The sequence below is a fragment of the Anas platyrhynchos genome, chromosome 8 (assembly GCF_047663525.1).
Source record: "Anas platyrhynchos isolate ZD024472 breed Pekin duck chromosome 8, IASCAAS_PekinDuck_T2T, whole genome shotgun sequence".
Taxonomy (NCBI): Eukaryota; Metazoa; Chordata; class Aves; order Anseriformes; family Anatidae; genus Anas; species Anas platyrhynchos.
The window spans coordinates 28,391,839-28,419,774 of NC_092594.1; the positions used below are offsets into that span (position 1 = coordinate 28,391,839).

The 27,936-nt window shown below is 46.3% G+C and overlaps 1 protein-coding gene across 20 annotated transcripts in view; it reads left to right on the plus strand.

The window, feature by feature from the left end:
* Window positions 1-8,163: 8,163 nt before the first annotated feature.
* The window catches only part of PTPRF (protein tyrosine phosphatase receptor type F), a 362,946-nt gene continuing 343,173 nt past the window's right edge, over window positions 8,164-27,936 (plus strand). For 16 of the 20 annotated variants that reach the window (XM_038183344.2, XM_038183350.2, XM_038183355.2 and 13 more), the window contains exon 1: window positions 8,445-8,596. The gene's annotated coding sequence lies outside the window, so the exon portion shown is untranslated. Of the gene's footprint in view, window positions 8,304-8,444; window positions 8,597-27,936 lie in introns of those variants that run through there. The other 4 variants (XM_038183346.2, XM_072041971.1, XM_038183345.2 and 1 more) reach the window with 3 other exon arrangements.

Below are 27,936 nucleotides of genomic sequence, written 5' to 3' on the forward strand. Positions count from 1 at the left end.
AAACCAAATGTGAATCTGATGACCACGCTGTTTTCCTTCAGTGTCTTTTCTAAAGTGGAGTTCTCACTGTAATTAAAATTACAAAGTAGAAATGAGAGAGAGAGAAAACAAACAAACAAAAAAAGCCAACTCTCCAAGCAGCTAGCTTCCTGCTAATATTCCATGGAAGAAAAGTAAAAAAAGATACACAGGCCTATAGTTGTTCTGGTTTTGTGAATCTTGGGGAGTACCTTGAATAGCATCAATTAAGATTTTGGGGAGGGAGGGCCACAGAACTGCTTGAAGTGGGCCAGAGCAGGCATCCATGCAGCCCCACACCCTGCAGCTAGCCCTGGCCAGTGGTGTATGATGCAGAGGAAGGTGTACCAACTGGCAAGAGCCCTGCGGGCAGTGCTGCTCCCAGCCTGACCACTAAGAGTTAAGGACTGACTTGCACCCAAAAGCTGAAGAAGGAATACTGCCGGATGGCTTTAGTCATTATACATGACAACACCAAATATCCTTGGTATCAGAGGAATGCAGTGCACAGATAACATAAAAATTGTGAAAGTCTTCAACATGTCAACAGAGCACACTTAGGGGATAAAAGAATGAAGATTGTGGGTGACACCCCCAGCCTCTCAGCCACAGCCAAGTCTCACAAACTGAAACATCACCAAAACACAACAAAGCCGCAGCACAGCAGGGCCAACTCTCCTTCTTGAGAGAGAATGGAGAAGGAGAACAAATCACGGAGCCAGGCATCCGTCACATCACTTCATGCATGACTGAGAGGTGCTCAGATACCATAGTGGGGAGCCCAGGCCAGGAACCAGCACAGGGCAGATCTGGCAAGTGCTGGGCTTAAGTTGTTAAAAAGACTTGCAGATGGGAAAATGCAGGGCAGAGAAATAGAGGCGTGGATGAGCTCAGTGCCTGTGTTTGGAAGTTTGGCTCCGAGGCGGTCTGAGCAAGGAGCATGTGGGGCTGCTGAGGGTGGCAGGTCCCCAGGGGTGGCCCAACTCCGAGCCCTGTTGGGGCACGGCCAGGAAGGTGCAGCAGCTGGTCACGTTTGCTGAGCACACCCAGCCCTTCAGTTTCGGAGAAATGCCAGCTGAAGGTGCTTTTGAAAACAAAACTGCTCTGTAATATTCACGGCGTGGCTGCCAGAGCCAACTCTCCCCACTTTGAACAGCTCTGCAGGAACTCTTTATCCCCAAATTTGAACAAAGTCTGCTCTGTGTTTATTGCCTGCTCCTCACCCACTTTATTACTCTGACTTAAACCTGTAGACGGTTGTCTTCAAAGTCGGGACGCTCTTTCCAGGAACAGGTTTCCACATCCATTGCTCAGAACATAATAATTGGGAACAGTGTTTAGATAAAAACATTAGCATTATCACCACAAAAGTAATTGTTATGCTAATGGGCTGCATCTTTCTGTTGGAACCGTGCTAGAAAGGTTAGTTAAATTTAAACAAAATTTATTCCTTGAAATTCGGACTATTTCTGATAGGGAAAGCTATAACTGCCCTGATGCACAAAACAGCCCTTGCAGCTGATGTCTGAAGTGCTCAGAAGACTGCACCTGTTATTCTAACAGAGGTGACCTCTGAAACAAGAAAGCCATTCTATATAAACACCGAGCTAAGTGACTTTCCCCATGTCTCCTCAAATAACACCCAAATATCTTTTCTTGTCAAAATCTTGCACTTGTCCCATTGTATACACAGTAAATCATGACAACCAGTGACTTATTTGAAGGCTGGAGCCCAAAGCAAGAGGTGCTGGTGCTGAAAGAAGTTTAACCAGTCACCAGCCTCTAAAATATTAAGCCATAAAATACAACTCTATTTTTACAAAAGTGGTTTTAAATGACCTGTCAAAACAGCTGGTTCCTGCTGGCTGCTTTTTTTTTTTTTTTTTTTCCAAGGGGTGGCAGAAGGAATGAATTAAAGGAAAACAAAATCATTAGGGGATAGCTTCAGTTTACTTTTGTAATATATGCATGTTTTGTGTTAGAGTAGCAAAATTCTGGGAAGCATTTACCTCCTGTTGAAGCTTATGAGATTAAGTGTGGTATATCCCTTGTGCTGGCCTGTTCCCAGGCCGAGCCCTGCCCTGTGAGTGCTGCGACGATTCGTCATGCAGAGGGGAGGAGGAAGGCTGCCCCGCGTGCATCCCCACCATCACGGATTTTCGGGTGTTCGTCGCAGCCCCGCCACGCTGTGCACTGCCACAGCAGCCGTGGCATCCCCACGCTGTTTGTGTGCTGGGTGCTAAAGCTGGGGCTTTGCACAGAGCTGGGCTTCACACGGGGAAAATGCGCTGCTGGCTGTAAGAAGAGCAGGTACAGTGCAGCTGTGAAATTTGACTTCTGCCAAGTTCACGGCTGCCCGTAGCACTGGCCAACTCTGGCGCCTAAAATACTTAACTCAGGAAATCCCAGCTTGCACATACGTTGTTGGGCAGCCCCCAGAATCCCTCCTCTGTGCCTTCACTGTGGAAGACTGCAGTGCCCAAATTCTTCTGCTCGATTTCTTTGTAGACCTCAGAGGTAGAGTGGAGCCACAGTAACTGTGCTGTGCCTGGGGGGTTCCTGCCACCTCTCAAATCCAGCCTGCCCATCTGCATCCCAAAGTCCGAGGTTAGCTGACTGGAACAATACTTGATTTCCATTGCCATTTCAGGGTCCCAGCTCTCACAGTCTGTGGTAGGAAAATAGGAACCCCCATACCTCAAAAATTCCAGACCTGGGCTTCTAAATTAAAAAGAAAAGTAATCACAGCAATCACATCAGCTCCTTTTGTGATATAAAAGTGAACCCAATGTATTTTTTCCTGTTTACCTCTGTTCCCTATTGCAACAGAGCTGCGGTCAGGGTGATCCTTCCCTCAGCTACACTCACAGGCTCCGGTCTTCCGATTGCCTCTCTCTTATGTGGCTGCTGTCACAGGGTGCTGCTGCACCCACGACCCAGGGCAGAATCCATCTTGCAATCAGACCTGAAGTTGATGATACATCTGAAGGAAAGCCCTAGCTTCGCAATCCGATAAAATATTAAAAGCTGGTAAGAGGCGGAGTGCTCTGCCTGAGTAAGCAGACATTTGGGCAGAATCGTTTTTTTTGGTGCAGAAGAGTATTTTGGGATCCTTCCCTTGCTTCAGTATGAAGCATTCTGTATTACTTATCTGCTCCTTAGTTGTGAGCTGAAAATTTGAGGTGGATTTTTATTGCAGAAAGAGGGTGTGGAAAAGCTTAGTCAGCACAAAAGTTTAACTTCGCTAACAAGGTCTATAAATTTGCCGCAAGGATAAGGCAATGCCACTCCCTTTCCTGTCTAAATGCTTATAAGGACAAACATTTAATCAAAACCCACTCTTGTACACAGAAGCTGTGTTAGTGGCATTCCGCATCTCATGTTTAAAACCCCAAATTTTAAAACAGAAGTGTTTTTAAGGTCTCTGAACATAGTTTCTACTATTTTGTTAATTGCTTCATGTCTCCTTTTAAAATGCTTTGTTCTGAAGACAAATCAGCATGTTCTGAAAACTAAATATAAAAGAGTAAATGGACTAAAAATGAATAATAATAATAAAAAAGACTTGGGCTGAAATTTAGTTCTTTTGCATTTAGTGCTTTTACTAGTGTGAAAATGAGGATTTCCTGACAAGGCTGAAATTAAGCAAGAGTTTTGATCAAATGTCATGAATCACCCCGACATTGCTCAGGGAAAAAAAAGGAAAATATGCTTCCTCCTCACAGCAGTCCCCAAAGCCCGGTCACTTTGCAGGTCTGGGCCTGGCTGCTATTGCTGCTGCTGAACGACTTGGAGCTGAGTGAGAACCAGTCCCTTCCTTCCCGGGCTGCTGTGATCTGAAAGCTTCTGCTTGGATTTTCCCTCCCACGTTGCCATGATCTGAAAGCTTCTGCTTTGAATTTGCATGGACCTGTAATTTTCCCTGGGCACTGACCGGGATCTTAAAAAAATGTTGGAGACGAACTGTCCTCTGGCACATGGCACTGGGGCAGGATGCTGATCTCATTTCTCTGCTCTGCCACAGGCTCTGGTGTGACATTAGCTAAGTCAATTAGCTTCTGCCTGCATCTGGTTTTCATCTTTAGAAGGGGGACAGTGGCAATTTCCTACCTCACGGCAATCCTGTGAGGATAAATATATCAGCTTGGGAAATGCTCCGATACTTGTGCGATCAGTGCTTGGACACTTCTTGTTAAGGCTGCGTTCTGCAGTGCCCGTGGCCTGCAGCCCGGTGAGGGGTCAGTGCTGAGGGCCACCACAGCAGCCCTTGGACAGGCTGAGCACAGAGGCTGTTGCAGCCATGGCCACAAAAACATGTTCTTACAGACCTGACAAGAATGGAAAGAAACGCACGACAAACTGTCAGGAAATAGAGAGGAGCAGAGACCACTCCAGCAGTGAGCTTAACCAAAAGTCCTATGCCATTCTCTTTAACTTACAAGCACATGATGTATTTTAGTGACTTAAGCTGCTCTTTCCATTACTATTTATTTAGGGTTAGAGAAAGACTGAACTGGTATTGCTGGGGCATGGACACATGGAGATCATGCTGCAAAGAATTACTCATCTGTAAGTCTGCTTTTCTGAACAAATGAGTGTTCTCCTGCTTTTGGGAAGTGTTTCCCGTAAGCCAGTTGCCATTTGCACTCCTAGGCTTTGGCTCTCAGCAGAAGCAGGAGGTCACCTCAATTCCTCCCTTGGTGGCCAGCACTCCCAGGGCCTTCCTCTACCATGCTTTATTTGGTCAGGAGCAGAATTTTTGCCAGGAACCAGCTGTCAGGCTATGTGCTTTTCTTCCTTCTTTTTCAATAAACTTACCTTTCTAGTTTGTTATGATAAGGAGGAGGGAAATGAAGTACAGGAGTTATTACTTATGCTATGTCTTGGCAGGATCTCTAAGGCATCCATCAAGAAGGGAGCTTCACTGGGCTAAGCACTACACAACGCCACGGTAAGAGAGCACACACATCCTGCCCAGGTCCCTGCAGACAGCTGGGACAAACGCTGAAGGAAAGAAAAAGCAATTGCACCGACTTTACAGAAAGGTAACTGAGGAGCAGAAAACTCGCAGGGCTCAGCCTGTCCTGCTGGCTGGTGGCTGAGCCAGGAAGCAGAAATAACCACCACTCTGGCATTGTGGCTGCACTTTTATTAGTCTTTTATTTCTTCAACCAAGTGCAATCTGTAGCAAAGCAAAATTAAGGGTAAGTCGTTATCCTCAGCTGAAAGGCTTCACAGGCCAGACACCTAGTGCTGCAGAAGAGAAAGCATCAGTGAGCCCCTCTTAGGCAGCAGCTCCTTCAATCAGAGGAAAACGGAAATGGGCAAGACAGATATTTTTTTATTTGGAGCAAAACAGAGAATTCTAATAACCCTGTCTTACAAAGGAAATGAAAGAGTCTTGGGGGTAATATTGAAAAAATGGTGGGCAGTCAGAGTCAAGGCCATATGGTCCTCAAGCTGTGCTGTCAAGCCGATCTACAGATGGAGATGTATTATCTTACACTAGCGCAAAGTTGAGCATTGCAGCAGGCACTTGTGAAACAGACCAGAAGACCTGACAATACAATTGACAATTACTATAAAATCAGGTGAGAAAAAGTCATCAGCCAGAATTGTCCCTCTAAGAAAAAATAGTTGGAGAAAGGATAAGCTTCCTCCAGGCTCTGCAGCATATAGGTTCCATCCAAAATATTTAGCGAGTTTAGCAACACCTGAAATGAGAAGGGAAGTTGTTCTGACAAGTCTTAAAAAATTCAGAATCCTGGTCTTTTGATTTTATACTAATTTATTATGTTAAAGGTGAGCAAAAGCCATCCCACAGTATCTACACACCAGCCTGTTATCAAGTGGCACACATGACAAGAATATGGGTGTGTGCGTTTGCTCTGAAGATCTGATCAAAGGGAAGGAATAGCTGCTGAGAGCTTAGCCATGAGCAGTGACCTCCAAGCCAGGTACTGCGAATGCACACCGGGACTTTGCCTTCTGAACAGCTTGCTGCTGGAATGGCTGGGTTGGCTGCAGTCACAAGACGTGAAACAACGGGGTGCTACCCATAGACTGGTGGACACTGTACTCTGTACACCCCCATCAGCTCTGGTGGCAACATGCCAACGTATCCTGTAGCAAGCAAACTGCTTAGGTAGGTGCCTTTGCTGTCAGCTACGGCGCCTTGCCACTACAAATCCTTGAACAGGTAAAGGGGTGACTGACTGGCAGTCCTGTGCTCGGTGGATCACTAGGTACTAGTGCCTCCTGGGCTTACATTATTAATCGTCTTCCAAGTTTTTACGTCATAGGGGCGTGAAGTGTGCAAAGGAATAATAAAGATTTTTGGGTGGTAGCCGTATGTGAAAACTCCGTTTCATGATGCTGATGATTAATAGCTTACACCCATGGGACAATCATTTACTTGCAAGTCTTGGCTAGAAGCTCCAGGGCACCAAAAGTTTATGAGGCAGCTCTGTGTCAGTCACATGAATCTAGATTTGTAAATGTGCTTAGGAACCTGCATTAGGAACCTGTCCAAAAGTATCTATATCTATCCCACAGATTGGATCAACTTTTCAGTGTCTCCTCTCATAAGCTGTTAGGCATCTGACAAGATTAGCAAAGGAGCATTAAACCCCAAACCTTCTATTTTTCATGCAAACTTCAAAAGCCTGTTGCTTCCACCTCAGACGGAGTAGGGCTGGGCTGATGTGACCCCCTCGCCGACAGGGCTGCGGTGGGAGCTGAGGGTCTGGATTCCCACTTGCAGCTCTGTGAACCGCTCGGCAGCGAGGATCTCCCAGCTTCCCCGTGGTCTTGTGCTCTGAAGCATCCTGAAGCACATCCAGATTTTAATACAGAGCTGAACCCATGGGCACTTTGGCAGTGCTGCATGGCGGCGTGCCAGCAACACTTACTCTAAGCTCCGCGGCCTCACGGTGGCATGCACAGAAGGGCCGTTCTGCAGCAACTTTTGGATGCCGAGCAAGGAGGGAAGTGCCTCAGAACCAAAGGCTTTCTGTGTCAGGACTGCTCACGGTGCGGCAGAGGTGCAAGGCTGGCTGCGGGTGCTGGGTTTAGGGCAGAGCAGAGCGATGCACGCTGCCCTGAGCTTGTGGTGTCATGGTCAGGAACCTGAAGCCCTGTGCTCCTCTGAGGACAAGGGGACAACGCCAGGGTGCAGGAGGAGCCGCGCTAACTCCACGAGCAGCTCCTGGGCTCCTGGCACCACCCTGGGTGAGAGGACAAGGGCGAAACATCCCGGAGAAACACAGCTGCCAGGCATGGGAAGGAATCCTGGAGACCACAGAGGGAAAAAATTAACATGCCGTGGGAAACGCCTGAGCCGTCCAAGTGCAGCGTGCGGAGGAGAACGGCAGCGGCGGGGTGAAAACGCCGAGCTGGGTGGTGATAGTGCCTGCTGTGGTGATAGTGCCTGGTCTGGTGATAGTGCCTGCTGTGGTGATAGTGCCTGGTCTGGTGATAGTGCCTGCTGTGGTGATAGTGCCTGCTCTGATGCAACCCCAGCACCCAGGGAGGGTTGGGCGAGGAGCCACAGAGCACCCAAACACCCTGTGGATCAGCCCTCCAGCCCTCCGAGCAGGCCGCACGACGCCCGCCTCAGCTCCACCAGGCTGGGGGAGCGAGGTGGGCATCAAAAAAATAAAATAAAAAAATAAATCAAGGGCCACGGGCAACGAGGGCGGCCGAGGGAAGCGCGCTGCGAGCGGGCGGGCTGAAACAATTCCCAAGTGCCGGCTGCTGAACGAAACGCGGCCGAAATGAACCCAAATCGCAACAGGTCTCGGGCCGGCGTTCACCTGCCGGGGGTGCGGGGCTGGAAGGGGGGAGCGGGGGGCACGGAGGGGCCCGGGGGCCGCTGCTCCCCGCCGCCCACAGAGGGCAGCGGAGGCCGCCCGGGGCTGCGCTGCTCCCCTCGGAGCCGGCCCCGAGCGATCGCCGCCCGCCCCCGGACCCCCCCCCTCGTTCCCCCCTCGTTCCCCCTGCCCGGCCCGGGCCCCCCCCCGGCTCCTTCCTGAGGCGCCAGCCCCGGGCCGCGGCCGCTCCCTCCCCGTGCCCGTCCCCGCCCCGCCGCCCCCGCCCACACCTGGCCGGGGCGGGCCGTGCCGTGCCGTGCCCGCCGGCTGCGGGGCCGACTCGGCGGGCGGGCGGGGACGAGGACGAGGAGGAGGCGGCGGCGCGGAGCAGGCCGTGAGGGGAGCGGGGCCGGCCGGGAGCAGCGCCTCTCGCCTGGCCGTGGGGCCGAGCGCGGCAGCGGGGCCCCGGCCCAGGTGAGGCGGCGGGCGGCAGGTGGCGGTGCTGCCGGTGCTGCCGGTGGCGGGGCTGGGGCTGGGGCTGGGGCTGGGGCTGGGGCTGGCGGCGGGGCGGGCGCGGCGGCGGCGGGGCGGGCGCGGTGCGCGGTGCGCGGCCCCGGCGGGGGCGGGCTGGCGGCGGCGGCGCGCACGGAGCGCGGTCCCGCTGCTCGGCGGCGGAGCAGGGAGAGGAGCGGGGAGCGGAGCGGGGCCGGCGGGGAGCGGGCGGCTTCTGGGAGGCAGCATGCGGGCGGCGGAGCCCCGGAGCCCCGGTAAGTGGCTCGGCCGCGGCGCCTTCCCCTGCAGCCCCCCCCCCTCATCCCCGTGTAACCCTCCCGAAACTCCGCCGCCTGTTGAGCCCCGCGCCCCGGCACCCCCGAGCGGCGGGGCTGCCCCCGGGGGGGGGCACCGGGCGGTACCGGACCCCCCCCCAAACCCCTTTCTCCCCGCCCGCTGGGTACGGAGGGGGCAGCCCGGTTCCGCGGGGCACCTGCCGGGGCTGGGGGGGGACGGGGACGTGGGGCTCGGTGTCCCGGTGGGAGCCCCCCGGGGGTGTCCCGGGGCCGTGAGCGGAGGGGGGGTGCCGGGGGGGGCTCGGCGGCGTTTCCCCGGTTGCCGTTTTGCTCTCGGAGGAGGGAGGGCGCCGCAGCGGGGGGCACCGGGGGGGGCTCCTCGTGGCCCCGGGGGGGGGGGGGAGCGAGCGGCCGCCGGGTGGCGAGAACAAAGGGGCCCTGGTGGGGGGCGGGAGGGGGGGCTCCGCCGTGCGGACCCCAAAATGAGGCTGGGGGGGCCCAGCCTTGGTGCTACCGTGCTGCCCCCCCCTCCCCGCGGCCCCTCCGCTCCCCCGGGGGCTGCAGCCGGGCCCCGCAACCTGTTGGGCCGGGCGGCGGCAGCGCCGTGTGTGTGTGTGTGTGTGTGTGCGGGGAAACTCCGCTGCACACCCACCTGGAGGAGCCTCGGCAGCCCGGCACGGGGTCCAGCCGCTGGGAGGGAGCCTTGCCGTGCCCGCAGACAAAGATCCGGTACCGCGGGGCTCCGACCCGCAGGGATGTGCTGCTGCTGCTGCTGCTCCCCGGAGACTGACCGGGGCAGCTGCGGGAGCGGCGCGGGGCTGGGGGCCCTGGGGGGGCCCCGGGGGTGTCGCCGGGTGGAGTTGCCGTGTCGGGGTCCGGTGGCAAGGTTCTCGCATCGAGCATGGGATTGAGCTGTAAAAAGTGATCGAGGCGGAGGGCGAAGGGTAGCCGGAGCGCCAGCTGTAAGTTATGCCGAGCGATGGCTGGTTTGGAGGTCCCTGAAGGCGGCTAACTTGAGCAGGGGTGGTGAGCAAATACAGTTTCCTCATCCTGCTTGTATAACCACCTTTGTTCATTTTTCAAAGTAAATGTTAAGAGAAACGACAAATTTAATTTGAGATTACAAAGGTCCTCGGATGCAAATGACTTTATCTCTGTCTGGTTACTGCACGGTTGTTCTCAGCTGCCCGTGTGGCTTCAGAAGCAGCTTTCCCTTTCCTTTTTTTTTTTTATTTTTTTATGGAGAGCAGGCTGCTCTCCATACAGTAATGCAGGAAATGCTCAGCTCACAACAAGAGTTTTATGGAGGGAGCAAGTGTACTTTAGTCCTGGCTTTATTATTTCTGCCGTGGGGCTGAGGACGCACGTCGAAGTGCGTGACCAGCAGCCTGCCCTTCGTGAGCAAGAAGTAAAATCTGCACAGCGAAACGGCCCGTTTGGGGCCTGGGGGGGAACACGCACACGTGGTGTGCAAATATCGAACTTCTCAGGTTGTGCCGTGAGCCCACCATCTTAACGTGCACGTTTCTTCGCATACGTCACCGGCACGTGTCCTGCTCATTGAAATAGGATGCGGCATGACTGCAGGCGTGAAGGGGTTAAAGCAGTTTGTGGCCAAAGAGTTAACGCGCTGCTTCAGCTCAAGAGATTTTTTATAATTCAGCTTAGTTACAAATATTGCCATCTGCCCTTTTCTTTGCATGTGCGTGTCTGTAAGTATATCTTGGAGGAATAAATACTGGTTGGGGCTGTTAGCAAAATAGTAGAAGCCATAGATAATGTTTTATTGTCACACATGTTGGCAATGAAAATGTTGGTGTCCAGAAAATCCACATAGAAACCTTCCACCCTGTGTCTGTATTTGGTTGTGGGCTGAGAGCTATGCAGGTATTTTTAATTTTTCTTCAGACTAAGTCCTGCTTTTGGGAACATTAGCTAACTGTCATTGGCAAAAGCAGAGAAGACAGTCAAAGCTTGTGATTATAAGGAGAAAGATCTAAGCTTGTGGGTAACAGAGAAGAAATGTTTTCCTCTTTGTGTCCACATAATGCAGGGCTGTGGGAAGATATGCTTAATGAGGATGATTATTGCTGTGGCTTTCCATAAATCCACTTGTAATGGAGGCTTTGTACAGTTACTTCTGAATCTGTACATTTAAAAACTGCAAATAGCGATAATGGAGTTGGCTAATAGCAGACTGTCAAGTAAGTGCAATCCTTGTGATAACGTTCAGCCATAGATCTCCATTTAAGTATTACTTTTAAGAAGAAAATGTTTCTTGTAGGTCGTAGTATATGCATTTTGGAGGGGGAAAAAAACAGTTGTTGCTGCACATACTTGAATCTTAACCAGCTACCTTTCATTGTCCAGAGGTACTTTTGCTCTTCATTTTTTTCATCAGATCAGAGGGAGATCTACAATTCAGTGGATCCATTTGATTTGAATTTAGATAGCAGAAAGGATTGATAATAACCAGCTTTAAAGAAGAAAACAAAATCAAAGAAAACAAAATAACTGAAGAGGTCTACCAGAGTAGTAAACGTGTAGCTGTGCGCACGTGGAAGTTGGGACTGATGCCTCCTGTAGAGTCATAAACTTCCCTGTAAAGCATTAGAGTGAGCTGAGTGCCACTAGGCAGGAGTTGGAGCTGATCTTGTTAGTAGTATTAAATGGGACAAGCCTTTCCATTTCAGTTCTACATACCTTTTTTTTTTTTTTCCTTCAGTGCCTCTTAGAAGCCAGGGTTGATTTAAATTACTCGTCTGTTACGCAAGCTAAAAACAAAAGGTGAAACTAACACGGCGGGGAAGATTTTTCATGGATTATCTCACTGCACTACAGGAAGGTGTAAAGTAACACGTTCTCAAGTAAAGCACTTGTAATAGATATCGGTTAATTTATATAGAGCCTTGAATGAATGCAGTTTTAACTCGTGTAGTGAAGAAACAGCTTTTGAAGAAGCCTGGCACGTGAGTGGCTTGTGTGTACTGTTTGGAGGAGCTTGTTGAAAAATATTTGCGATGCACACCATCATTGCTTACTCCTCTTTAAAAGAAGTGCCTTAACTTTAACCTTTAATACAGTTTGTGAGGGCTCCTCACATGCAGTTACTTTTGCTCAAAATCTGGTCTTAAAAGCGAGCTGCATTTCTACAGACGATAGCGCTGTGCTCAAATCCAAAATGTATGCTTCCTTTCCAGTAAAAACTTATAATTACACAGGGTGGTAGCTAACTGGAAAGTATTGCAAAACATATGTAAGAATACTGTCGTACAAACTCTAAAACTGAAGAATGACTCACTGCGCCAGTGCTGTATCAAATTCTATCTATACGCAAGGTTTAAATGACAAGTTTACTTTAGGCAGGGAATATGCAATTTTCTTGTACTCTTTCTTCATCTAATGTCAAGTGAGCTTAATGAAATGGTACATGTGGGCATACAGGAGGCACCAGTTGTAGAGCTTTAATGAGCAAAGGGAACAAGCACTACTTGGCTGTGCTTGTGAAGATGGTGGAGGCATGCTGTATGCATACACTGTGTATATTAAACCAAGTTCATGGTGCCACGCGTGTCTTGAGACGTCTTTTAATATACCTTATGGTTTGCTTGTGTGCGTTTACTAACATTTGTTTTATTTTTGTTTTCTGTAGGAGAGCGTATTTGGATTTTACTGGTGTAGGTGTTCATCTTTACGTATTTCTCTTAGTTGAGCTTGTAACTGGCATTTCAGGGTTTTGGCAAAAATTCAGGTCACTACCAAAATGAAATAGGTTGATGTTCAGCACGGGAAGGGGGCCAAGGATTGTGGAGAAAGGAGGAAAAGACTGCTTTCTGCTGGAGCAACGCGTGCCTGAGACTTTGTTTCTGTGATTGTGATCTATTACTAGAGCTTTGGGGAGCCCTACAAAATGCAGGGTGTGTAGTCAGGCAGTCAAGTCCTGCAGCTGGGAGGCTTCTGAGGGCCTGGAGAAGGACAGGGAGGCAGCAAATGTTGGGGGTGCCCTCGTGGAAGCCCAGTGCATGTGTGCTGGTGCTGTGGTGCCTGGCTGGTGGTTCTGCACATCCCAGGGTGCCGGGCAAAACAGCCCTGCAAAGCTGGAGAACCCCATGGCTGCTCCAGCCTTGGATGGAAGACGTTGAACTCTTCACAACCTCTTAATTTGTGATAGAGCCATGAGCCATTCTGCCCCAGAGCACATTCCTTCTGCTCTCTCTGCAGTTTGTCTTTATTAGCCCTGGGGGAGGTGGAAGATGTGTCCTTGGTCTTCAGTGTGTATTGCTCACAAGGGCTGTGGTCAGCAGTGCCTGCGAGTGCCTTTCCTTCCTGTAGCAGGGTTGAAGTCCCCTTGGGCTCTGAAAGGAGGCTAGGGAAGGGAAGCTGGAGCACTCACTGTTAGGGTGCACCCGGTGTGTGTGCACGTCTGTGCCTTACTGAAAAAAAATGGTGAATAATGTCATGCTCCTTCAAGGAGTCCATTATCTGAGAACTTTTCAAGAGGTCAAACATGCAGAGAGAAGCTCTGGAGCAGAGGGTGGAAGCAACATACATAAAAAGTCTGGCTGAGAGCAAAATTGATAAAGCATCTCCCAATACCTCAGCTGAGCACTAGGAGGGAGTAGCTTTGTCTGGATGCTTTTATTGAATGCAGTCTGCTCTGTGGCTGAAATATGGAAATGCCATTAATCTGGGAAAGGATGGGGTCGTCCTGCTCTTGCTCTTGCCCTTCAGCAGGAATAGAAGCTTCCAGTTTACAACCTGCCCAAAAGACGTTTATTTCTTGGCACAAAATTTCAGCTGCAGCTGGCAAGTGGGTAAGTACTTCCATGCAGCCTTACTGAGAGAGAGAGGAATTATTTAGGTTGGCACACGAAGTTTATAGTTAGGAGTTGTCAGATGAAATTGAACAGAGAAAAAATGCGAAGACTGGTCATGTGGTATCGCTTTCTCAAAAGCAGCACTAGAAATCCCGTCATTGCTTATAATTAAACAAAGCATGCATGCATTTGACTGTGGAGAGGAATTATCTCTTGGGTTAATCAGCCTCTTTTCCTTATTTTTTCCCCCTGCAAATGGGGCGTTAGATACTGAGTCGCGTGTGTGTATGCAAAGGATAACATCTGTTCCATTTTATGGGACCCACGTAGCGTAGTTGCTTTTTTATCCCTCCAGTGTATGGATTCTTTCTTCGTGTGTCATCCCAACTGCTGAAGTCAGCCGGGCACTTAAGCTTTGTAATAACTCCTCTCTCTGCAGGAGCAGGAAGTTATTCATGAGATGGTACTCAATTCTTCAGTTAAATTTCCTCACAAACTTAGGTCTTGCAGTGTTTCGGAAAAGCCATTACTTTCCTAGATGGTTTTGTGAGTAGGGCTGGAATTGGGATTATCGTTTGACAGCTCTTCTGGTAGTTGTTCTAGCAACAGGTTAGGTCGTCCGCATCAGCCTAGATCTGTTGTCATGGGCTCACTAATTGGGAAGGTAAATTAGGTATGAGAAGTATGAAAGGTTAGTCTAGTGTCTGGATTTTATGGCATGTATATAAATAATGTAATTGTCTTATCACACAGGTGTTGTGCTTCTGATCTTTTACCTTGAAGGAGAAGCACGGAAGTGGTTCTGAAAGACCCTTGGTCCTTTTGGACACTGGAAAAGGCCTTGAGGTGTCATGTGCCTTGAAGACACAAGATGGGGAGGAAGGAAAAAAAAAAAGGCCTCTTTTAGATGAAGTTGTAGTCTTTATGACATGGTATTTTTCCAGATATGAGGTAGTTACGTTTGTTTATATCTTGGTAGCATTTGTTGCATCGAATTTGATCAAAGGTTTAGTTGTTGCAGAATCGATACTAATTCCCTTTTCTTAACAAAAACCCTGTAATTTATGAATGCACTCTCCATTGTGTTTTAACTACTTGTAATACAGAATTTGCAAAATGATACAAATTGACTAGAAGATACGTGCGAAATCCAATAATACATTTTTCTATGTCAGAGTTAAGTGAAATACAAAACAATTGAAATAAACAATGAAAATTAGCCTCTTAAGCCTATGAACTAGTAGGTGTGGAAATAATTTCATGATATATATTCTCATTGGTTTTGTTGACTGTTCTTGTGCGCAGACAAAATTCCTTTACAGTCTTATGCATTCTAATCTATGCATTATTATGTGGTGAAAAACATCCTCGTAAAATCTTATTTAACCTGATGTTGAAGTATGCGTTTTTGAAGGCATGATCTAGATGCCGACTCCCTCTCCTCGTTGCAGCCTTGCTCAAGGGTAGCTTCTGTTAATAAAACACAGACCTGAAGAGTGACACCCAGGGAGACAAATATTTCAGCAGATTGCAGGGTTACTGCTTTAATTCTGCCTCTCGACGTTAAGGTAAAATTCTAAACTTTTGCAAGAAAGTATTGTCTCCACAAGCACTTGCAAGATTGAAGTCTGTTGTGAAAAGTTTTGCTCTCCTGGTGGTTTGAATTATCCCTGGGTCCAGCTACATCTTCAGAGCTGGTAAAACTCTCATATGAGTACCTGTTGAGGTCTTTTATTTGGATTGTTGGCTCATGGAAGGTGTTTTAGAATAGCACTTCATTAACCTCATTTTCTGAAGTCTGTCTGTAGGTGCAGGATCCCATTTATTCGCCCAATAGGTCAGTGCAGGGAGAGCTCATGGAAGCCAGTGCTGCAGACGTATCTCAGCTCTTCTCTTGGTGCACTGTGAGCTTTTTGCTGTCCCCAGTTGGATTTTGGAGGAGATTGGGTGGGTTCTCGCAGCCCCCGCATAGAGCAGGCAGGTCCCATCCCTTGCACAGAGATGCATGCCTCCCGGCAGCTAAATGCACACTTTGCTCCTGGTTTCCCTCGTTTGCTGCTCACTTCCCTGGTTCTTTGGGTCTGCGGAGGCCGTGGCTGCAAGGAGCGCTTCTCACCTGTGCGGGAGGAATGCACCGAAGTGTAACACGTGTGCCTCCGTGATAAAACTCGAGCAGCTTTATGGGAGCAAGCTGTTACTGCTGATAATTGTGCTCGGCTCTTGCTATGTTTCTTACCTGGAGCTTTTACTTTGTGAGCAACATAATAATAAAGTGTGCTGCTGTAATAACTCGGTGACAATCTTCTGCTTATGTCTGTGTAAGAAATAAGGAGCGTAATTAATGATGATAACGAGGAGTTTGGAAGGGTTGTGGCAACAAGTTGTCAGGCTCCTCCAGTGATCCCCCCACCCTGGTGTCATACAATCTTAGAAGATACTCAACTTCAAGCCTTTTCTTCTGAAGAGCGATCAAAAGCTTCTTCATTGGCCAAAACCATCTAGATAGATGGGCAAATGCTTATTGTAAAAGGACTTGTACAGAATTACTGGGCTCAACAGCTTGGCTGTAGCGAGGAAAATGCCTTTTGTACACTGAAAGCCGTGAGCTGTGTTTTGTTTGCTCATATCATCAGGTGTGCAGGGTAGGCACCATGGGTTGTCCAGCATTAAAGAACACGTTGCATAGCAGTCATGTTGCTGGGAAATATTTGTAAATGTAAGTTTGAATTAAAGATATGTATTTTTTCTTATTAAACTTTGAAGAGTAGTGCTTGGAAGACTAGTGAATTTTTGATGCTCTTAAATGTTGTCTGCAAAGAACAGGTGAGGAATTTGCTGACCTCATGTTTTTTCTTTTTTTTTTCTTTTTTTTTCTTGGAGCTATACCTCTCTTGTGTGTTAGTTCTGGATGTTAGGAGAAATGCAGACATTGTGTTTGGGAGTTCAGATGGTGGGGTGGGCCGGCACAATGTGTAGGTTATAAAGGGAGGATGAGCGCTCAGATATTGGCTTTCTTTGTATCTGAAGTGAGTTAACAGCCTCTTGGATTCTTGTTGCACAGTGTAATTAAAATAAACACTATAATGCTAATCATTTATGTATTTTTGCCTGTGGGTGAAGTTTTAAATTAGAAGTAGCTATACTTCGGTGGAAGTGGATTTTTTTATTATTATAATGTTCCCTGTTTCCAGTCTGGTAATATTTCTGTGAGAGTGCATAAAAAATATTGCTAGGCAGATTTGTTTTTGTTTTTTATTACCTAATTGTATATTCTAGTAACAATGTAATTATTGCTTTTAACAAAAACTGCCTGACTTGAGTATTTAATTCCATCAGACTCAAGCAGTCGCTGATGAGGTGATAAATGATAGGTTATATGTAGAAGTGGATTTGCAATTATTTGCTGCTTTGGGAACAAAAAAAAAGATGTTTTGTTTCTGTCCAATGACTAATGTTGAAAATCAAAGCAGCGCGCCAGATGTTTTTTCTAATGACTGTGGTTCAAGGTCTCTTTTGTATGGAGGAGGGTTTCAACTGAGTTCGTCTCTTGGCTTTGAAGTTTCTCCTGCTCGTTAATGCAGCAGTCTTCCAAATCTTCTGTTCTGTTCTCCTCGGTGACCGGGCTGCATGGAGGAGCTGCTTTCCCAACCAGCTCCCCATTCATCGGGAGGCAGAGGGGCGAAGGAATTCGTACAGCGCGGCCTGAGCGCTCCCATTCACTCGTGTTTATTTCATGGCATTAAAATAAGAATAAGTGTTTCGCTTTATTTGTTGATGTCTGATTAGGAATTAGGAGAGGAAACTGAATCGCTGGTGTGATTAACGTTAGGTTTTGTTTCTGATGCATGAAAGGCCTCATTGTCTGAGGCTTTTCCCCCATAGCTCCCTGCCTAATCCTGCTGAAGTCATTCTAACGGCAGCAGCAGTTGAGGCTCCTCGTCTTGTTTTCCTGCGTATTTTGGGCACAGTTGGAAACATTTCCCCTTGGAAGGAGCGCCTGCATCTCGTGCTGACACTGCTGTCGCTGCAAGGGGGCCGTGGTGGCTGTAAGGTGGGCATCGGTTTGTGCAGGGGCGGGAAGGAAGCTAATTTGAAATCCCCAAACTGACCCAATTTGTGCTGCGTTTGGGTTTCAACTCTGGGCCTGGTGGTTTTGGGAACCCGGTCTGTCTCCTGCCTTCCTGCAGCCGTGGCTGAAGGAGGTGAGCTGCCTGGTTCTGACTGTAATTTCTCGCAAGTTTTTGTCAGACCAACTTTCTCTAATTGCTGATGTAGTACTTCTGTGAGGAGGAAGTTTAAAACTGCTCGGTGTGTATTTTCAGAAGAAATTTTATGAGTTTAAGGCTTGTAGAGATTATGGTATTTCTAAAATCCGTAGCAAGAAATTATAGTAGGCACAACTATTCCTCTTTCAAAAAAAAAACCCTGAAAGAACCGACCCCCCCCTGCACCCCACCCCCAGGAGCACTGGCCTTTCTTTTCTTCTGAATCAGATTGTCATTGCAAGGTCTCAGTGATTTAAAAATATAAAATAAACTCCCTCGAGGAATCTATTTAAAATTATTTGGTTCACTGAACATTCAGTGCACGTTCAATCTTGGAATCCATTACGTGCCTTTAGAAAGACTTTAAAAATCCTCTCCAACAAAGTTGGTCTGAGTTTCGTCCCTTTGGCAGGTGGGCATGGGGGAATTTCATAGCTTTATTTTCATAACAGAAGCGTGCAGAATTAGTATTGATTTTAGTATAGCTGTCTGCTAGCGCCACTGTATTCAGGGGTCGTATGTCAGCTCTGCTTTTGTGGTGGCAGCTTTCTGTGTTTCCTGAGTTGAAGCCTCTAGTTGTGGGGCTCTGGAAATAATTGGGAAATGCTGCTTTTTTTTTTCCCCTTTGAATTCAATTTGTAAAGCTTTATTACCTAGAATTAAATTCTTATCAGGCTGAAATGGTGCATAAATTCTTGTTGAATGGAGACAAATGCTATTAGAAACCTGTGAAAGTAAGCTATGTTTTAATCCTAAATTTATTTTCATTGCCGTTGTCATACATTGAAAACATTTTGCATCTACTTCGTCTGTGCACATCGGTGCTCTCTGGTTCTGGTAATTTTTAATGGTTAAGTCTGGGAGAAACAATGTGCGTGAGATTCCTGCTTATGGTCTGGTTACGTCCTCTGGCATCGCTGGGGTTCCCAGATACCTGGCGTTGGTGTTGCTGGCACCCATCAGGGTGTGCTGAGAAGGGTTGCCGTGTTATTCGTATGCAGCAGAAATACTTCTTTTGGAAGAACTTCCCAATGTTTTCAGCTGATAATATAGAGAAGTGACATCTGCTTCATCACTTTTTGTACGCACGTATTAATAGTTGCTCGGGGCTCAGTACTTCTTCAGAGCCTGAAGTCAGGGAAGGACTTGAAGAAAACCCAAATAATGGGCAATCCCTCAGGATGCACAAGTATATTTGATTAACCCAGCTGACCCGGAGAGCTGTTAAATATTTGGACAGCCAGCAGTCCTGCTAGCCATCTTCCATTAGCAGTGGCCTCCATTTGGAGCCTGTGTTCTGCCTCTTCCTCTGGCAAAGGCGTGGGTGATGCCGAAATGGAGCCGGGTCCCTGGGAGTGTGGGACCACCAGGCTCTGCCCCCAGCCAGGGGAGGGGATGGAGGCAGGGGGGAAATTGTTAATTGTGGGTTGTCAACGCCGTGCAGGTGAGCTGGTAGCTGAAGCTACTAGCCTGAGGAGAAATAGCAGCGCTGTCCTGAGAGGTGTAAAAAGACTTGTCAAAATCTAATCTAATCTCCTGCATTAAGTGTACATTGCAATAACGAATTAAAGGGAATTCCAGCAAGTGGAGATGTTCCCTTTTTAATAACTTCTCAAAAAATCAAAATGAAGTATTGCACTGGAAGAGGCAGCATATCACCGTTAGCCAAATTTCTTTCTCTAGGATCATTTTTAATTTTATATGAGCGTGTATTAATGGTTTAAAAACTCATTTGTCTCCTTGTCAGCAGCTTGACCAGTATTTTAATACAAAAGACATGATTTCATCTCGACCAGTTTTGTTTATCAGCGGGTGTTGCAGCCAGCTGGAAAATTGTTTGACTTTTTCACTGCTATGGCTTTGACGTAAGATGCCTGCTGTAAGAAAGTGAAATTGATGTAAAAACAATGATTCTTTCAATTGTTGTATTTTCCATTTTGATTTAAGGGAAGGGGAACAGGTGTTTATGCTAAAGAATTTGATCTTACCCTTATTCTGAAGATCTGCAGTAACTATTGTATTACAACTTGGGGGAAAAATCCTACCCTTACCCAAATCTGAGCAAAATGAGGAGAAAAGTGGCTATAATTCTGACTTAGTTTGGTGCATTACTGGGTATGTTGCTGTGGCTGCTGTGGTAGAAATGCAGATGGTAAGTTTTGTGGGAGAAAAAGCCTTTACAAAAAAAAACCTCTTGGAATAAAAATGTGGTTTTAAAAATTCTCTTAGTACGTTTTTTCCTATTCCGGCAATAAATCAGCATGATTATAGTATGTTTTCATCATACAGGGTTTGTGAGTGACTACACAGGATCCAGCTCTGAATTCCTGACTTTGGAGTGTCCAAATTGTGCAAAATTAACTTAAAAGTCAGTTTTTGGAAACTCAAGTATTTCACCAGGAAATTAATGAGAAGTTTGATGTAATGTACTACTCTACTCGGTATGCTTTTTTCCCCTGAAATTACTGAGTTATAAATATTTTAAGTTGAAAACGATTCTTAAACTGTGATTCTGAAGTGAGCTATGAACAAATGTTCTGCTGTATTTGTGGCCTCAAAGTGAAAAATGTTTTGATGAATAAAGCTACTACATTAGTTTTCATAATAGTTTGCTGTGACACAAATATATTTTGTAGGTGTGCTTAACAGGTGTAAGTTTTCCAGCCATTCTGCCGTATCTTTCCACCTAATTGCTTTATGGATTTGCATATAATCGTGTTAATTCTTTTTTTTTTTTTTTTGGGTGATTGCTGAGGCAACTCTGAACAAGTGAAAAGCCTTTTGGCTGTGTGTGAGATAAGTTGAAGTGTTCAGTTTTGCAGAGCTTTTTGCACGTGTGGAATGCCCAGTGGCATGGCGAGGGGATGCTCGTTCTGCCCACGGGTTGTCTCCTCTTGCTCTGGGCGAGGTGTGCAGTGGCCATGGGAAGGTGCTGGGTGTTTGTTGGATTGTCCTGCTTCTTGCTGATGCTGCTAGATCTCCTCAAAAGGGCTGCCTTGCTGTAACTGCGTAGCTAACTGGAAACAAACGACTTCAGAGGAGGTCCAGCATCAAGGCAGGTGTCACCGTGCAGGTAGCTCCAGGAGATAAACTCCACCTGGCAGCTGCGGGCTTGGTTTTCCAAGCGCTCGCTGTGACCTTGACTGCGTGCAGACAAGCTAAGAGACCTACTGTCAAGCTAAAGAAACCCTGTGTGAGTGCACTGCTTGGTTGAATAGTGGATTCTTTTCCTTTTTTAAGGAGGGATGGGGAAGACACTGAGAGTTCCCAGCTAGGATGTTTTTCAAATCCTTATTTGAAAGTGTTTTAAACGAGGGACATCACATCAGAAGCTGAGATACAAAGCAACCTTTTGAAGTTAAAAGTGGGTCTGCATGAAAATGAACTGCTTGTCTGTGAAAAGAGTCAAGTGTGAAAGGATAGGATAGTTTCACTAAATGAATTTGATAGTCTGAATAAGTGTGGTGAGGCAGAGAGGAGAATCTGGAAAGGTCAGGACTGAGCATGTGACTCCGGATGAGGTGGCGGAAAAACATGAAAGGGATTGAGTGGAAATGCCTCGGTTTACATTTTTTTACTTAGAAGTGATTTATTTATTTTGGTGGAAGGTGGTCATAAAAAGAGAACTTTAGAAGCTTGCTGCAGAGAAGTGGGAATCAGAATCCTTTGGGATCTTGTACCTCTTGCGTTCAACTTCTGTGTGGTTTTGAATAGCTAAAAGATCAAAGCCCCGAAGAACTCCTTATTGCATGCTGCCCCATTAGTAGGACTGCCCTATCCTACACGCTGTGCTCGCTTGAGCACTTCAGCAGCTTTTTGTCCCAAATGCAGTTTTTTTTTTTTTTATTATTACTGTCTTGTTTTCAGTGAGCTGCATAACTTCCAGATTTTAACTGAAATAATTCATTAAATGCTTCCTGTGTCCCTGATCCTGCATTAAAAGGATAGTGTAGAGAGCGTGATATCTTGCATTTATCTACGCTAGGTGCAGCAGATTTGCACTGGAAGCAGGAAACAGCCTGAACTTTTCATAAAAAGTGATGCACTCAGGTTGACTGTCACCACTCTGGGTGGGATCTTGAGACTGATAGATGAAGCCATAAAACCATCAGCTCTGTGCTTAGTAGCGATCAAAGAAAGCATACCAAATCTTAGGATCTTAGGAAATGCTATGAGAAGAGTGAAGAATAAGATAAAGAGCACTATTATGCCATGTCTAAATCTGTGGTTTGTCCATACATTAAACAGTGTTTCATCTCCCCTTCCTTTCATCTCAGAAGAATATAGTACAGCTGGAAGTATGGAGAAATGCAGCACGGGTCATCAGAGATCTGTAATGGCCTCCACATGATGAATGACTTGGAGCGGGCTGGCTGAAGAAAGATGTGACAGGTCTGTGAAATCACGGGTGGCATGAAGAGAGCTTGACTGTTTTCATCTCCCAACGTAAGAGCAAGGAAAAGTCAAGTAAACTTAGTAGGAGCTGGGTTCAGACCCCTGCAGGAGGAGCTGATTCTTCACACTGTGGATGGTGAACTTGTGGAACTCCTGGGAAAGATCTTCTTGGGGCTACTCAATAGACAAATCACGCCAGACTAGGCAAGTCCCTACCGCTGGGAGTATTGCAGGATACAGAGGTGCTTGGAGAAGTGCAGAGATGCTTGTTCTGTTCTTGCTCTTCTCTTGCTGTTTGCTTGCAGGATATGCTAGAGACATTAGGGCTAGCAGGAGCTTTGATGCGACCCAGTGTGTCTTACATTCGTGTCCAGTGCTTTGCTGTGAACACAGTGAACTTTGTGTCACTGGTTTGCTTAATGTTGGGCATGCCCTCTGCAGTTGAGCCTTATCCATGCAACTTCCTTGAGCAGTGAATAGATGAACTGCAGCTGGCTAAAGCCAAAAGGAAAAATGGGGGAGATGCTGCTTTCCCACTCCTGTTCCCACTTGTTGTGGCTTACCGATGCTATTTTGGTGTTGGACCATCTCACTGAAGCAGCAGAAAAAAAACTGAAGGGGGAGGGGAAGAGCTGAACAGCTTTCTGCTGGTTAGTGGATTAAAGCAGTTCATAGGTGCAGCAAATGCCCAAGGGGATGGGGCTGTGCAGCGAGGCACTGTTGTTTTTGCCAGCAGTGAGCCATTAGACAGCTTCCATGTCTCCCAGCTGCGTGGTCTTCACATCCTTACACTGGCTTCAGTGATTGCTAAGGCAGCTTGTGGAAGGCTCCAGCTCAGAAAACTGAGGGAACAATCCAATTCTGCTGTTCTTTTAGAGACCTTTTTTAGCAAGCTCCAACAGGTCATACATGAATGGTGCTCAGACAGGGCTTGATGCCAGCATCAGGTAAATGGCAGCAGCGCCCAAACAGGCACAGGCAGTCCGTTGTGCAGTGGTGGCATCTCCCTTGCGAAACCAGCCTGCTGCTAATGGAAGTACGGAGATCCCTCCCAGCGTGGTAGGAACACCATGGAGTTACCTGTTAGAAGTGGATGGGCAGCATCATTACCAGACATAATTTGGAGTAAAGAGGGTACCAAGTTGGCAGGAAGATAGACATTGACTTGATTTTGCATTGAGAGGAGGGTTAGAAGATATGTTCCAACAGAAACTGGAGAGAGGGAAGGTGGAGCGAATTAGTGCTGGAGCAGAATTTCTTTGTTAGGTTCTGCGGGTGAGGGCGTTGAGATGTTACTTGCCTGGGGAGCAGCAAAAGCTGAGTCTTCTGCTTTTGTGGAAATTTTGTTTTCTATTCTATTGGATCGAGTGCTTTTGTATATGAAACGCTGATCAAGATTTTAAAATATTATTACTGTGTGCAAAAGTGCAGTGTTCGCAAATGTGCCAGTTTGTTCACAAAACAGATTGTCTTGCATCTCCTTTTGACATCCGACCCTCCAAAAGGCTGTAAGAAGCAATGATCTTTGATGCTCTTTATTTTATTGCATCAGAAACAAAAAATGCCACTTCATAAAATGAAAAGATCTGCTTTTAGTTGAAAGGAGTTACCTTATGAATGTTATAGACATCTATGAGAAATAACGGTAGAAGATAAAGATTTGTTTGAATTCATCTAAGAGAACTAATACTCAAGATTGATGGGGGGGGGGGAAGATGTATTTTCTTTTTAAAAACCTAGTACAGTATTAATGATTTCCAACTACTCTGTAAATATCTTCATCTGTCTGGGTAGATCTTTCTACCTTTTGTATTTCAAAAGAGATTTGCTCTGCTGCTTCTGTCTAACACCGCATGTCAAAAAAATTTTTCTTTCCTCGACAGGCCAGTAAAATGTCATGCAGATTTTTTTCCCCATTTTTGTGCAGGCAGGTCAGTAGCACTTTATTCTGGACTAGAAAATTTCCCTGTTTTTGTAAGGCTGTGTAAATAGGCATATCTGTGGCCTACTTTTCAGTACTCCTATGGTGTTTTGGATTCACGCGAACTTTTTTTTTTTCCAAAAATCTTTACAATTCATTTTTAAAACAGTGCTAATTCGGTGTGTCTAACTAGCCGAGGATCATTAATAGCTTCTCTATTCAGTAAGTTTATGCAGTAAAGCTCCTTCTGGAGTGATGCTATTAAATAATTCACTTATTTTCCTCAACTTCTTTTTATAGTGGCCTAGCTTTTTAAATCTTTACTAAAATGTTGTTTGAAATTCTAATCTTACTTCTTTAAGGATTAATTCAATTAATGTGTAGTTTATGGAGAAATATGTTCTATTATGGGAGAAACATATGTAACTTTTATGATGAATTTTGAAAATGTCAGCATGAATATAGGCATGGCTGGTGATAGAAGGTGATTGTAGAAAAAGAGCACATTTTGTTTAGCTCTTGGATGTGTGCTTTAGGGTTGTGGATATTAAGGTAGGTAAAACAGGCTACACAATGGAAGTGTGTTTATATCCTTGCTCACTTTTTAATTATTTTGGTTATAGTCACAAAAGCTATGCAAAATTTAAACTATTCAGTGAGAGGAATGGGTCATACTGTGACAACTGTTAAGGGCTTATTTTGAGCAGAAATTGCTCCCTAAACTTCTCCCACAGCCAATGTATCATGCTTGCAAAGGTGCTGGAAAATAAAAATACTAATCTTATGGCAAAGCTACGATTTGCTTAGAAAAAAAGCGTATGATGGAGTGGTTGTTCTGAGAGTCCGTGCGTCCTCTTGAGAAACTGCGTAACTGAGCTGAGCTCACCGTTGTGAGGTGTTGGACTGGACTCTTGTTTTGGGTAGAAACATCTTTAGGGTGTACCATGTCCCCATACCTTTAGAGAAAGGATATTTAATCCAGCTGTTGGAGGGTCTTTGTCAAGTGTGTAACCACATACTCCTCAGTAGAGGAGGCTAGCCCATTACCAAGCACAGGTTGACAAAGTGTGGCTGTAGATCTGTCTCCACAGCAGAGACGCTGCTGTCCTCTGGAGGTATAGCTTGTAGTAGACTCAGACTTTAAAGTACTACATTTTGCCGTGGATGTGGCCTGGAGTTGTGGCATGCTTAGGCATCAGTCCTGGGTCTTCAACTTGATTTTTACCTGGGATTTGTGTTGACTTATTTCTTTGTCTGGGTAACTGGCTTGTGATGAATGATTTGCAATACAGTCATTTCTTCCACGTTGCCTGATAGCTGTTTTTATTTTATTCCTTGGTAGAATGCCAGAAATAACAATTAAATCCAAACCTTTACCTGCGCTTTGTTGAGGGCAAATTCGAACTGATTTCTGATGAAAACTTTGTTCTTTCGGGATCACTGTGGCGTTCTGGATGTTCTCCAAATCCGTTTAACAGTCTTCAGTCCCTTTTGTCCTGGGGTGCATGGAAGAAGCGGGCTTTGTCTTCAGTTCGTTGTCAGTTTGCCCTGTGGTAGTTGTCAGACTGTCATGCAAGGAGACATTGTGTGTGTCTGTTCTTGCCCCGTTGTCCTTAGTTCCCACAAGATATGGTTAAAAGTGTTCCTCCCTTTGCACTGGTGGGGCATGACAGTGGGCATGCTGTATCTCCATGAGGTGTTGTGCCCAAGGTTACCCCATGTGGATCATGGCCTGTGGTGGTGATCTCCTCAGCTGGGAACTGGGGAGAGGCCCAAACCCTCCTGGCTGGGAGTCGGTCTTTTCTCCAGAGTAGGAGTTGGCCTTGAGGAGAGCCTTGGGACAAGGCTGTGTCTTGTTGGAACTGACTGATGAACCCGTTCTCCTTTGTGCACCATATGCTTTGGAGCAGAAGTCTCCTGGTGTTCCTGAGACATCAGGAGGGCCTTGTCTGGACAGCCAGACCTTGTGGGTGACCATCAAGGCTGCTTGTCCTCATGGCATAGAGCCCTGGTGCAAAGATACCTGGCAGCTCTCACAATGGACAACTTCATGTGCTCGGGGAACAACTCTGGATGTTCTCTGCCTGTGATGGAAAGAGAAGCTACTTGCCTGTGAGGGAGGTCCTTGGAGATGTGCAGACCACGTGTGTTCACTTGTCCTCCTGTGACTGCCAGGGGAACAGGGTGAGCGAGGTGTGCTCCAGCCCCTCAACCGTGCCTCCGCGTGTGTCGGGCAGGGCCTCCTCTGCTCGGTCTAGGGAGCTCCCCCCTGTCCCCAGCACTTTGAGGTCACCAGCTTGTGATTATTGTGACCTGCATTTCTCATAGCTGGGGTGATGTCCTCGCTCACCCCTTCTCCATCACACGTACTCCTTTCCCAAATCCGTGGAGCTGCGGTGGTCACACACAGGTTTTATGGCTGCATGTTTTCACCTCTGTTGCTAATGCCAACTTGTAGATGGTAATAATTTGCTGCAAAGAATACTGCGGGAAGTGAAATGCTGCCTGATTGTATATTTCTTCATTTTTGCCTGGAAAACAGCATTTGACTCATTCACAGCATGATGCAAAATATTTATAGTGCTTCAAATGCCTGCAAATACATGTTGCAAACAACAATGTAAGCAATGTCTTAAGCCACGTGGAGCAATTTAATCTATCTGAAACTGCTCCCTAGGTAACTTCTTGATATTATTGACACAGAAGACTGACTTGGGGTAATTCAATCAATATCACAATTTTTTAAAGTAACAAAAATATCATATGATTTACCTTCGAACTGGTCAAAATACTTCTGTTGAAACAGAAGTTCTTCAGATCTCAAACTCCAGCGTTACTTTGTAAGTAAATAATAAAATTCTATTTGAACTTTATTTGGGAGCTTTACATAAGGAATTAAGAGATGCCAGGAATGGTGGACGATAATAACCTGTGGCTGGGAATACTTTATATGAAGGGAAGCTGAACTGTTTTGCATCAGAAAAAGGCAAATCAGAAGGGGCATAACTCTAGAACCTAATAAATAATTTAGGAAATCTAGGTCAGGAGTCTGTTCTTGCATTGTGAGACAGAAAGGAAAGGTGAGAATTCAAAATTGGTCAATTCAAGATGGGTGAAAGGAAACTCCTTTTTACAGAGCATGCTGGAACACCTGGGCAGGCGTTTGCATGAGAGGTCAGTTGAGGGCAGCAGCTTTTAAAATTCATAAGAGGGCTAGGCATTTATGGGTATCGGGAGCTGTAAAAACATTTGAAGAAGAAACAGAATGCTGTTTCAAGTTTTGTTTTTTTTTTTGAGCAATTCTTAGATCTTTGAAGACAAGGAATGATGGTTAAACAGAAGTAGGTGGTCTCCTCTGTTGGAAGTTCTTCCTCTAAGCCTCTCAATGTCTCTGTAACACACTGAGGGTTCTGGGTGGGCTTCTGGGCTGATTCTGCCTTGCTCATAGCTTCCTCTGTGGCTGGGCATCTTATGCACCTCTGAGATCAGCGAAGTACATTTCTTAGAATATTATGCAAATGAAATTTAGAGGATATAGCCTTTCTGTGGGAAGCTGGCAGATTGTGCAGACTATTCTCCAGACTTTTTATCTGGAGATATAAATGTAATGGATTTTAATATTTAGATTAATATTGGTATCAATATTGGTATCTGGTGTGATTCCTGCTGAGTCAGTGCAAAGATTCCTGTTGACTTCTGTGGATGTTAGGTCAGTTCTCTTAAAACCAATCCTATATCCTGTGTTAACTACTATATCAAAAGGTCCATCTACCCTTGCTTGATGGCTTTTAAAATTTAAGGAAAATATTTTATATGGTAAGCAAGTAAGAATCTTGTATACTGTTACTCTGGGAGGAATTACCCAATTAACATGTTCCCAAAAGTCTGCCCAAAAGTCTCGCCCAGCAAGCTGTATTTTTA